A 14,644-nucleotide genomic window follows, 5' to 3' on the forward strand; every position below is an offset into this window, starting at 1 on the left:
ACATTTTGATTATTTAGAAAATGAACTTATTTGTACAAGCTTGATATTAGATACTTGAACAATTATATGTTTTATACCTCAATCTGAATCCATATTTGTTAGTTCGATCTGATATCATTGTTACGCTAGTGTATAAAATGTTTTTGGTGGCTTAGTGGTAGAGAATGCTGACTTTTGAACCATTTGCCACATGTTTTATAGTTTAGGTTTAGACTATTCAATTAGCTCTGTATTTTATACTGTTTATAGCGTGCAGGAGAAGTAGGGTGACTTCTTGCAAGCAATGTTTATGTTGAAACCACATGCCTCAAATGAACTTAAGAAAATAATGCGTGAACTGTGCAATTGTAATGCAGAACTGTGTATATCTAAGACTTAAACTTTCACCATTCCAATATACATGTATTTTAGTTAGTCAAATTGAAAGAAATGAATAAGCGCAAATGTCTGCTAATTTAGGTGTTAAAACATTATATTTTAAACTTCATTAAATATGTTTCCAAGACAATTAATTACTTTTTGTGAGAATGCGGACCTGGCAGCAGTGGTTGAAAGCAATTTCTTTTGTTTCGTCTACATTTATTTATCTATAATTTTTTATATAATAAGGTATGTATTTCATTATAGTTTTATATAGTCGATATACCTTAGACATTTTGCTAAACTACCCCTGTCTAATAATAATAAAGTAAGACGATAATGTGACCTATTCACTTTTTAAGAGGTTACACCGATTCAATTAATGTTGCACTGTGGCAAAACTGGTTATGTTATAGAAAGTTACGGAATCATTTACAGCTTCTTTTAAGTATCATAATTAATGAGACACAATAGTTCAGTGAATGTCTCCAGTATACCGAAAATCAAAACTTATAATGTTCTTATAATACTTTATTGTTATTATATACAGGGACGAGAAACAAAAGTCGCCGTCAATACGGTAGCCAGGTCTTCATTCTCACAAATGATCTTGAAAAGACTTTCTTATAAAAACTTATAATGCTGGTTAAAATATAATGTCTAAGCACCGTATGCGCAAATTGTTTTCTTTCAATTTGATTTACTGAAATACAATTAGGTCTGTTTACTTTCCTTGTTGGTTGTATAGGTCATAGATTGGCACAGATTCGACGTTAATTTTTCATAATTTATGCGCAATTTTCACCTTCCTGCGTAACTGGATACATGTATTTCAGTTTACATTATAGCCAAATCACAGGTGCTTGAAACAAACTTTTTATGTTCTTATCTATATGGGCAATATACTACATTATTATATGAGCCGTGTCACGACAAAACCAACATAATGGGTTTGCCACCAGCATGGATCCAGACCAGCCTGCGCATCCGCGCAGTCTGATCAGGATCCATGCTGTTCGCTTACCAACACAATAACAAGTAGTGAAACTGATAGCGAACAGCATGGATCCTGATAAGACTGCGCGGGTGTGCAGGCTGGTCTGGATCCATGCTGGTCGCAAACCCATTATGTTGGTTTTCTCGTGACACGGCTCATATGATCTAAATATAGCTGCAATCTCATTGGTCCAAACAGTAGTCAACATAACTTTTTATACTAATAGTAATAGTAATATCATTACTTTACTATTATACTTAAAGGCTAGTATAAACTTGAATTACTTTTGTATGCGCAGTGTTCGAGTAGTCGTTGCACGCCAAACATGTGCGTCTTTTTTCCCGCGCTTCAACGAGGTAAATTTGTACATGTATATAAGGTTGTACTTTTTTGATTTTTTTATAATTCTATAATTCTTAGCCCATTCATAATAAAACAATTATTGACTAGTGAGCCATTGAGTATGATGTGATATTCACCGGCAGAAAGTCATATTGACCTCTGCTATCGCCTTGGCCAATGTGTCATCTGCCGGTGAATATCACATCATATTCAATGGCTCGCTAGTCAATAATTGTATAATAAGATATCTTAATATACATATATAGGCCGATTATGTAAAATATTTGCTTATGTGACTAGCGCATGTGAGCCAAAAAAGTTATTGATTATGTGTATTTGTCTCAATATCTGGCGTTGAAACAGCCACCTTTTGATACAGTATACATATTACTAGGTGAATGTATAAAATATAGTCGTATACTTGACATATCGTAGGGAGCTGAACTTAACCTTTTTAATAAATGTATTTGTCCAGGTTCCATGTAGTTTTGATAAGTATCACTATCATTTCTTGGGATATTGAAGTAGAAACTTCGGCCATCAGTGTAGGGCCTCGCCAGGCAGCGCGCATATTAACGTTTACCAGACTTGACAGCAGGTGTCAAGTGTTGTGAAGCAGCCGTAAAAAGTTGCCTCATACTAAACTTTAGTGTTGTTATATTCTGGTCATTTGGGATCGATCATTAAGACCGGCACTTTTAAGTGTTGAGAATTGAGAACCACTCAAGCCGGTGCTACGGGGCGTGCTGTTGCACTTTTTCATTATCCCTCATGTACAGACTCAGTCAAACCAGTCTGTAATTTAATGTAGTTTTGCTGTTTTTAATGCTTCGAAGGATCACATTCGCAAACACTGATAAATTTTTGACGGTTATTGAACAGCTGTTTTTAGCACACCTGAGCATATGCTCAGGGTGAGATATTAGGATCACTCTTCGTCCGTCGTCCGTTGTCCGTTCACACTTTTAAAACGACATCTCCTCTGAAACCATAAGGCAGATCATAATGAAACTTCACAGGGATGTTCCTTGTGTGAAGCCTTAACAAAGTTGTTCAAAGAATTTAATTCCATGCAGAACTCTGGTTGCCATGGCAACCAAAAGAAAAAACTTTAAATATCTTCTTTTAAAAAAAACCCCTAAGAGCTAGAGCCTTGATATTTGACATGAAACATCTTCTAGTGAGTGTCTACCAAGTTTGTTCAAATAAAAGCCCTGGGGTCAAAATTGGCCCCGCCCCAGGGGGTCATTGATTTTCCCTATATGCATATAGTAAAAACTTTAAAAAAATCTTCTTTTAAAGAACTCAAAGAGCTAGAGCTAAGATATTTAGTATGAAACATGTTCTAATGGGTGTCTACCAAGTTTGTTTAAATAAAAGCCCTTGGGTCAAAATTGGCCCGCCCCGGGGGTCATTGATTTTCCTTATATGTGTATAGCAAAAACTTAAAAATCTTCTTTGAAAAAAAACCAAATAGGTAGAGTTTAGATATTAAGCATGAAACATCTTCTAGTAAGTGTCTACAAATTCTGTTCAGATAAAAGCCCTGGGGTCAAAACTGGCCCCGCCCCAGGGGTGTCATTATTTTTAACTATATGTGTATAGTAAAAACTTAAAAATCTTCTTTTAAAAAACCCAATGAGTTAAAGCTAAGATGTTTAGCATGAAACATCTTCTTATGGGTGTCTACCAAGTTTGTTCAAATAAAAGCCCTGGGGTTTAAACTGGCCCAGCTCCGGGGGCCTATATACAGGTGAGCGACCTCAGGGCCATCATGGCCCTCTTGTTTATGTTTTGGATACAAGAGGAAACCATAATAATAATGGGCTAAATTATTATGCACATAGTCAAACGATGCCTGTAATCTGGGTAATATAAGAATGAATGTTAAATTGTTATTCTAGAAATTATTTGCTCTTACAATTATTATTATTCTATTGTTTATAGTATTTATTATTATTCTATTGTTTATATACTATATAATTTCCTTGTTAATAACGTTACCAGATGTTGCATTTTTCTTTAAATAAGCAAATACGTGTACAGAAATTTTGTTTTGTATAATTATATGTGTAAAAGGCATTAAGACATGCTAAAAGAGATTTTGAAAATATGATACAATTGTTCAAATTGAATAAATTTCTTTTATCTAGAATTAACATGCAATTTGCATAGCTATTTTAAGTTTATCTGATCTTACCTTACTTTAAGTAAAAAATTTGTATATTGACATTAAACAATATTTAAACTCAAAATTGGGTTCTGTTTTACTTATAATTATTATAACCCTTACGATTTTATCTGTGTGGGTGTGAAAGTATCTAACAGAAATATTTGTCTTACCTTATGTTTCATATAATCTCAATGTTTTTGAAATTATCCACCCCCACAGATAAAATTCGTAAGGGAGATATTTAAATAATGCTGTCCGCCATCTGTCAGTACGGACGACTTTTAACGGTATAGGGAAAAAATCGGACAAAACAGGACGAGTGTATGCCTTTACAATAGAATAAGGGGTCTTGACCCTCTTGAAGCTTGCACGTATTTAAACTGCATTATAAAATATAAAATTTAACCTGTAGTGTGTTACTGATACAAATCAGTAACTCAGACTTTAAAATAGTTTAAAAGTTGGCTGAATTTTTTTTAATTTACGTTACACAATCCTAAGTCCGTATTAAAGATGTACTTTGCACACCATTCAGTAAAATATTTCAATCACAGAAATTTATTGAAATCTATGAATTTCCTACAGAATGTGTCTAATTTGCATAAAAATGAATAAACTATGTATGGGAAGTTGCGTTCTCTATTTAAGGATAAGTCACATTGTTCTTTTCTTAAAACAACTGCCTTTTTATGACACTTTATATTTATATTGTATCCACCCATAGTGCGTTGAATTTAAACATTCCATACATGTATCTACTTTGTGTAAAGTCAAAACACGTTTATCTTAATATATTTTTAAAGAGTCGACTGTGAAGCAATAATCAATAATTTCTAATTTCAAATTTGATCATAGTAATTATCTGTAACAAACTGATTGAATATTTAAAAGCAACATAAGTACTTATATTGACAAGAGTTAACCAATTAATAAAACTTGTCAATAACATTTTTTAAAAGCCCATATGGGCACAAGCCGGGCCATCCAAGAGCGTCCCGCCGAGATTTTTTCGTCGATTTTTTTTCCAGCTTTTATTGGTGAAAGAAGACCCCAGGTGCCCCTCCGGGCATTATTTCAGGCACGAGCGGGCACCTGGGTAGAACCATCGATCTTCCGTAAGCCAGCTGGATGGCTTCCTCGCATGAAAGATTTCGACCCGAGTGAGGATCGAAGCTACAGCGGTGAGGGACCTGTGATCCCAAGTCAGCGACCTTAACCACTCGGCCACGGAGGCCCCATTGTCAATACCACGAAGTGGACGACTAATATAAAGACCTCAAAAAGGGGCGCCTACGGGAGACGTCATCTGCTATGTTTTTGTCGGGTCAACTTTATATATAAAGAACTTGCTTCCTAGTTTATAAGAAGTCAACAAATGGATATATTGAACATTTTAGATGTTTTATGACTATGACAGCTCTTACACCGATGCGATTTGCCCAAATACGAAACAGTTCCCCTTGAAGTGGAGACAGAGTGTTAACGCATGATTTAAGTTTAGCCTTGTTCCGCAATATTAAATCTACACACTGTTGTCAGACCAGTATTTGTATACGGAAATAAGGAAGCATTTGAAGAAAATATTAATAAAAATATTTTACAACAAAGCAAGAAATTTAAAATTGGTCATGAAGTGTTAAGCTGATGTATGTAAATGTTTTTATGAACTTGTGTTTTTATTGACGACTCGCGAAATAAATCGTGTCATTCTGCAAAAAATCATGCCTCTTATTCAAATCATACAAGACTGATCAAAAGAAGTATACAGAAACCTCGAAAAATACACTAATGGCTATGAAAAATGCCGCATTTTGTTCACATCCTCGCATCATTTGACAAAAGGTTTATAGAGATATCACTACCTGTTAAAATCAGCATTTTATATAGTTTTGATGTTAACATATCAATTGAAGAAATACAGCCTAACCTGCAAGAAGACCATATGTCACATAAACGGTTACGGTCTGTGTAGCAAACATGCTTGTCAACATACCTAAAGATAAAAGTACAACACCATACATTGTTGGCCATCTCTCACCTATTATGTTGACAATACAACTGAGAGTAGAGGAATAGAGGAACGCCTGAAAATATGAGCAATAACCGCTTATTTTGCCTCTGAAAACAGAAAATGGGTAGTAAGGTTATCAATATTGTCACAAAAATACCAAGTTTGATGTTTGTTTTGTTTTTGCGTTTGCTTCAAAGCAACGTTGCCAAAGGAAAGATAGAACAGGATGTCTGCGACTGTTTCTTACACACCTAGACACAAGAAACTCGACTGTTTAGGCATTCCGATACCATTGAAGATAAGGCTAGTTTTGATCTCAAATGGCCCTCATGAATCCATTACACAAGACTGTAACTGGCTTCTAAAACCCTTGCAGTACAAGTTCGACTTATACGCAAGCCGTATGATATGAGCCGTTCTAAGAAACAGTAGACATTTTCACAAAAAATCTTACAATTTTTTGTCGTAGGAGAAATCTTACAATAAATCTCCTTTTCACAAAAAATCTTAAGAAAATCTTAAGTGCTAAATCTGTCGTAACTTTACGATAGGTCTTCCCCGTTCGTAAGTGTATTTTTTTCTCTCTTAAGGGTGAAATATCATGTATCTCTTACCTAAACTGAATAAATAGTCCAGTCAGTCTGTAAATCGACCTCAAACAAATTGCAACAGAAAATATTTTACCTGGTATAGAAAGTATATGGAATAACATGAATCATATCAAAAGTCTAGCAAAATCTAAGTTGCGCAACATAGAAAAAACGTGTTTTTATCGCGTTATTTTTTGTGATTTTTTTCTGACGACAACGGTCTTCCATAGGCGAACAAAGCGTCTCCGATACTCAGAATAGCGACTGCATAATGGTGACAACAACAACAAAATAAGTGTAAACAAAATAAATGTCAGTAAAGTACACTGTAAAGTGGGTTGTTAAATTTTCCATAAAATATTACAGATCATAAAAGGAATTATTAATGTGGGGTCGTAAGTTTATTATGAGTATTTTTTTGAAAATTATTACTTATTTTACCAGTTCTTTATCCGTTGAAGGTCAACAGGTGTTTCAAGCGATCTGTATTATACTTTTCATGGAAAACAGTTTAATTTATATAAATTACAACTCTGATTAACTCCTGTCTTAGTAAACATTCAAAAACGGCCTAAAAATGTGTATTTATAACAAGTTAATTTCGACAGTATTTTTAAACAATGGAACGCCATTATCACTTTAATTATGACGAATTACGTTAAATAAATTCTGAATACTTTAATCATGTTTTATTGTTAATTGTGTATTCAAGGTTGTTTTTTTTTTGTATTGTTTAATAGTTTTTTAAAATTGTTTTACATAGATAATGTATTTAATGTTATTATTATTTCAGGGGTACCGCTTTGAGGTAGTATTCATTGATGTATGCTTGATTTTGAAAATACAAAAAAATCCAGTAAACTATATGTACACTAAATGAGTAAGTTTGCTTTCCTGTGCTTACATTTGTAATATTTTTACATATATGACACATATATCAAACATTATCTTTTACTAGTTTAAGTGAATATTAAACATGGAGGAAATAGAGCGTCATATGCATAATTCAATATATCTGGAATTATTTTCAGTTTTTAATAGACATAGAAGAAATTTATACATGAAAAGGTGACATGAAAAATTTATCAATAAACAAACGTGATTTCTAGTTATGGTTCATTATTGGCGATGTGTATGAGTTCAAGGTAAACATGCACAGTTGATCCATAATTTAAAAGAAAAATCTTTTATGCATACAATAGCACCCGCGCGAATTTGAAAAAGTGTATTACGTGTATAAGATTAATTCACAGCAATATATTAGTATTTCTTTTTGAATGCACACCTAAGTTGACTATAGTATAATTTTATCACTTTTAAAATCAAAATTTAAGCAAATGCATGTAACAATAAAAACATCTGTGTATTCTATAGAACCTTATTTCACGTAAATATGAAAATAAGATTCTAATCCTTTCAAACTTGAAGTAATTTCTATGTTACAAATATCATCAACACACCAGAGCTAATGGGTATGCCCGATCATGTGTTCTGAGGACACTGTGATGTATACGAGTTAAAGGTAAAGATGCATAGTTGAGACATTTGTTTCACAAAATCACTTTAATGATATTTTTCATATAAGCAAACTTTAAAAGTGTGTCATAAGTTCTATATAGTAACATATCAGTACAAATATTTTTGAATGCATGCACGGATGGGCATTAGAAATGCTTAAAATTGAAAGGTGACATTTTTAAACTCAATATGAGACTTTATCTTTACGTTACTTCCAAACACTTTAACCAGTAGGTATTTTATATTTATAATTTTAGATTAAAATCTTAGAAAATAATAATAATATCTGTCATATGTTATGCAAGCCTCGTTACCGCCCAATGGGCGGGCCACCTCGGGACGGATATTCCGATCCAAACCGCAAACATATGTCAGATATTTTTTCTTGCATATTTTACGATATAACATTATATTTTGAATTCTTTATCTTAATTTTCAATGGGAATTTATGCCATTACAACCGAAACTTTTTTGTACAACAGCGTATGAAATTACAACTTCATTCATAACGGTAAAATTACGTCATCCTAAAACCCCAGTCACACTAGAGCTTAAGATTACTTGCGACCAACGGCGACTTGTAAAACTGACGATCATCAGCGATTGTCTGCGACCAAAACCATTTTTGCACGTATAAATTTACTTCTGCGACTGTCGTAAGACCAGTCATCATTGACAAGCGCACGATAGGTCATAAGCAAACGTACGATGGTCTCAAGATTGTGTGGGATTACTTACGACTACCCGTGACCTGTCATGCGATCACCTACAACTAGTCGTACGACCATCACACGATTACTAAAGACTACTCAAGATTATCAGTGACTAGTGGCAATTTGTAAAGACTGTCGTAAGATTGTCGCACTTCTGAACGACCATCGTGCGACAGCCTAAGACCTTATAAGATCACTAGCGACCTGTTTGATCGCAAGGAGGTTTTTGTGCAAGCTCAAAAACCCTCTACGACTGAAATTGGTCGTGGGACCTAAATAAGATAGCCTGCGACTGTCAAAGATCACCGATTACCGTCGTAAGACGTTTTACAGATTGTCCGCGACCAGAGGTCACTGGTGATCGTGAACTCTTCTTCACTGGTCGTAAGCTCTAATGTGACTGGGGCTTAAGTGTGCCATTGTACAGCACGCGACTCATCTGGCACCTCATCTGGCACCCCCTATGCCAGATGAAATTTCCGGCATGGGTAATACTAACGAAAACGCCATTCTGATATGCAAGAAAAGTGTGTCATATCAGCAACTTCGATCAAATAAATACACCTAAAACATTTTAAGGAAAGCCTTTTAGGAAAATACATCTTATAATAACACGTACTGTTCTGGGATAACTGAAACAATACGTAATCAGCTACCAATAACCAGAATACAAGAATGCAAGGGATGATCCAGAAAAACCCGTAATTTAAACAATTAATTCAATAATATTTATTCAAAGTTCATATAACAAACACTTTATTACTGCGTAATATATCCTCTTTACAAGGAAACAAAGAATATGATAATTAAACACAGTATGGCCTACCATATAAGCAAACATAGGATTTGTCACATTATGCAAAAAAGGTTGATGTTCTATTGTTCTTATACATAGGGAATCCTCCGATGACATTCACTGTAAGTGTACTAACAACCTAAACCTATGACTATTGAACTGCTAATTGCTTTGATTGCTGTGATTCATACGCATGATCATCTTAAAGTTGAAGGCATAAAATATATGATTCATTTAATTTAATTAGGTAAAAAGTGCATGTAAAAGAAAACAAATAAAGTATGAAAAACAGCACATAATCGTCGTTAGAATTCATTTTTTTAAATCGCATTGAAATTGTGCAAGGCGCATATGACAGCATATTTGTATTTTTCAATCACCACAGCGACGGAGAACGTTAACTTCACGCGTATTCTTCTATGCCGCAAACGATATGTATTTATCTTTAAAATTACTCCAACAGTCTGGTAAAAAAACTTCTTTACCCCTCAAAAAGTTTTGTATGCATGACTAACAAAATACTTGTGTCGAATTTCTTTTATCATATTAGATGTTTCTATGGTAGGCTGTCTAAACAGTTGACAAATGTTTATGAAAGTGCCGTTTTCCGACGCCTTAATGAAGACATTTTTGCATAAATAAACGTTGCAATTACAAATGATTACACAATAATACAATGTTCAAACGACGTGAAATTTTAGCAGGCTTTACATTAACCTTCGGCAAATATTGGACATGATCCCTTTTTGTGTCGGGCACTTTGGTGTATTATAAATTTCAACGAACGTTGTGTTCTTTGAGTTGCGCTGCTGTGGCGTATCCAGGGTTATTTAAGGCGGCCTGAGACGGTACTGGATGTTTATAATCAAATATATTTGGCAATTAAATAGAAGAAACATCGATCTTTGCGCATTTATAAATTTAATGAAAAAAACATAAAAAGTTATCAGAATTATAAACAAATTTTGGGTAATTCTGGATCAACCTCCATATAATGTAAAAAACAGATTTTATAAATCTTACAATATCAGTTATTGTTTTTTTTTTTTCAAGATGAACTCCTGTCGGATTTGTTAACGGCTGTTTGATGATCATACAAAGACAGTTAAAGGCAACGAAAAGGAATGCAATAGAATAAATGCTGCCAGTGAGAAATAAAATGACAGTTTAAAAGTTGAATCGGAATTATATATTCACATTGAGTGTAGAAAGATGTACTGTAACCCACATTACACTAAAAGAGACACTAAGACAGAAAAAGAAAACACTGATGCCACCATTGAGATCAATGACTGATAAGTTTTCATACAAAAAGTATTGTTTATATTGTGGTCAATCTTTAATAAGTAAGGGTAAAACAAGGAAGTGTGATGTTTCGCCAGTAAGGACACTAGAACCTACTGTTTTGAATATATGTATACAGAAGAATGACTGTTTGTCTGATACAGTGAGAGCAAGGATAGAACAGGTTCACAACTTGCTTGTAGCCGATGCTCTTTACCATCAAACATGTTTATGCTCCTCTAATTTCAGAACTGGAAAAGATATACCAGAAGAATTTTAGGTGCTACCATCTAGTGATAAAAAGTGAAAGATTGGTCGACCAGAAATTACAGAAGCGAGTGACGCTTTGTAAAAGTCATGACATTCTTGTGCTTATGCTTAGCGAAGATATTTTACAAATTAAAATTTGCAAATATTTATTTTTTTACATTTTATGCTCAAATGTATCAAATATTTAAAATTGACCTTCCAAAAGGTCAATGTCACCTCTTTTGACCCAATGTCATGATGTTATATAATGACTCAGAAAAAAAATACAACAGATATGCTTGGAAGTATACAAGTTAATATAAAACTCAATATTATTATCATAGATAATATAGATTTCCTTAATGTTTCTTTATTTTGTATAAAATTACCCCACCCACTAGCTGTACAATGTTAATATAAATATTTCAATATATGCATTAAATATTGATGGAATGTAAATTAAATTCATAAAACGTTTTAACTTGACATTTTTCTCATGTACGTAAACCATTATGTACTTTCTGTTTAATATCATATAACATAAAGCTTTCAATAAATTGTTGATCTACAGCAATGTAAAAATATAATATTACCCCACCCACTTCAGTTAATTAATAAATTTTAGAAAGGTAAAAGTAGTTTCTTTAAACAAAAACAACTTTTTGATTACTTTATGTTACTATAGGGATATATTAAGCTATATTTTTATGCATATTATATATAAAACTGATTGGAAAATTGTATGTGTGTATTACATTGAGTTCAAATTAAAAAAATAAATACAATGATACCCATATATTTGATCTCAATTTTTGAAAACATTCTCCAATTTAGATTTTTCTAGACTTTTGATATGTTATATAATATAGGTCTGGGGTTTCAAAACACTCAAAATATTTTCTGTTGCAATTTGTTTGAGGTTTGGCTCTATTTTGAGCTAGAATGACTGGACTAAAAAACAAACAAAAAATTGGAGGACAACTAAATATTAAGCAAACAGTATGCTATAAATAACACAAATTGAGGTATAATTATTTTTCAACATATACATTTGTGACGTCATGACTTGATGACGTCACGATGGAGAGGGTTATGAATAGTTTAAAATAATGTGAACTACACTGTAGACTAGTATTATTGAATTGAACTTATAAATTGTACAATTGGTGAGTTCGATTTCAATGCCAGCATGTACTAGTGGTACCTTTTTATTTATAAATAACATAGTAGACCTTCTTTCTGAATCTTTTAGATATATATAATTATCTTCAATCAAGATATAAATTATATCAGTTTGAATCATTTTTTTGTTCTTATTGAAATTTGATTGTGTTCAATTGATATTTCAAGCTCTTGTTTACTTGATTTTAAAACCGGAATCAAATATAGAGCATGCACATAACTATCAAATGAACGTTGCTAGGGATGTTTTTGTCGTAAGATTTATCGTAAGTGAATTTTTTATCTTAAGATAAAATTTTAACTTACGAGTGGCTTTGTGAAAATGACTTAAGATTTAACTTACGATTATCGTAAGTGTAAAACTTAAGATAAATCGTAAGATTTTTTGTGAAAATGTCTGCAGGTTTCTACTATTTTTATATGAATAGTATCGTGTTACCATTTTCAAAAATATGAATACTACTAATGTTATACAATATTTGGTATCTGCAATTTTATAAACTTTCCCTGAAAACAAAGTTTGTTCTCCTTAAAAATGCCTTTAAATACACACACTTGTCACACAGCCATGTGTGAAAAAGACTAAAATCTAAAGATAATTTAAAGATATATAAAAAGGAAAAAACAAATATCTAAAGTGTTACCAACAAATCCAAATAATCCGTTGAATATCAATGCTATCCATCTTGCATCCGACTGGCTACTGTTAAATTCATGTCGCATTTCGCTGTACAATATACCAAATGTGAGGGCATTACCTGCAGATAGCATCTGTACAAGAAACCACGCCATCATCACAATTATAGTTTTATACGAATTACACATCATAACGACATGTTATAATGACATACTTTTTAGGGAAAATGTGCGAAATTTAATATACTGATTAAAACATCGTATTGCATAGATTGCAATCAAACCGTTAAAAAATAACAGTTGTTACTTGCATAACCATAATAAATCTCATAAATAGCCTTGTTTTATATTGCAATATGCAAGCTAAATACATAAACATTGCAGAAGCAATTCCAAACATGCTAGGACTTGCGTTCAGCCGGGTATTCGAGATTTATTTTCGTGAAAAACACTCCTTTATCAGCAATATAGCTGGTTCTTCTTTCAAGAAAAAATCTTCCGAATATTGTTCACCCCACAGGAGCTTTCCTCACAGTATCTGGCAATCCATGTACGAGCGCATGTATTTTGTAAAATCTTTACTTTTTAAGTTTTTGGATTTTGATTTTTTCTAAAATTATATTTTTAAGGCAAGCTCTGTCATAGTTGTTAAAGACATGATCAATATATTTAGCTCGTATGAAATATTTGTCTTCTTTTTTGCGAATATTGTTCACCCCGGAGGAACCTTGACACTGCCTTCGATCTTCGTATTTCGATTTTATATACAGGTGATCCAATAAAAACGTGACGAATGACGTGCTGTAGGCGCTCCTTTCTTTTTGAGGTGTTTAGTCGTCTATTTTGTGGCATTAAATTCTCCATTCTGAGGTTTTAGGGTAGGAGGCGTTCGGGTGGAAATGGTTTAATCTTGTCAATAACCTTCTGTTCTGGTGGACTTGTCTTTTGGAGTAGAGGTCATTATCCTGGAAATGGACATTGAAACATTGAGATATTGAAATTCTGTGTGTACAAATGTGTTTTATAATGCACATAAGTTCATTTCAGGCATCTTTCATCTTACTGTAACCCAGTCACGGGTCATTATTCCATTTTCATACATATAGGCTCATTTCATGCATATTCATTGTTATATTGTAACCCAGTCTGGGATATCATTTCCCATTTCACTCGCCATCATCTCTTTCGTTTTTGTGTACTAATATTTTCTAATTTATTGGAGATAACTTTTAAAAATTCAAATTTTACCTCAGTTTTGAGCGTTCTATTTTTTTTCAGGCCTGGCAGTGCTTTGTTTTCTGGGCTGACCCCTAGAGTGTCCCTAGGGCTCGGGCTGGATTTCTTAGTATTGCTATGCTGTTGTAATTTTGGATTTCTAATTCACTTCGTTTTCGATCCTCTTTTAATTATAATAAAACTCCAATAAAATCATTTTACTAACATCCCTAGTGGAAAGTCTGCCTCTCGCTTAAACTCATTTAATTCTATTTAAGTAATAAGATTTCAATTGCTATTTGTTAAGCCCTTAAGGCAAAGTCTTTATAATATAATGTAAATTACCATATTCGTGACATTCTGTTTAACTTTTACATATTTCACTTTTGGATCATTATAATATTAAGTTCTCTTGTATGTGAGGCAGATTTCGGAGCCGCTTTACAGCTCTGTTTGTTATATTTATACATTTATACAATTGTTAAATAAATTTTATGAAAAACAAAAATTTCAAGTCTGCCCCTTAATAAAGGGGCGGACAACTCTTTGTCCCTTTCTCATGAGAGAAGGGGAATCCT

Source organism: Ruditapes philippinarum, unplaced genomic scaffold, assembly GCF_026571515.1.
Source record: "Ruditapes philippinarum isolate M1 unplaced genomic scaffold, ASM2657151v2 ctg1064_1_1_1_1, whole genome shotgun sequence".
NCBI lineage: Eukaryota > Metazoa > Mollusca > Bivalvia > Venerida > Veneridae > Ruditapes > Ruditapes philippinarum.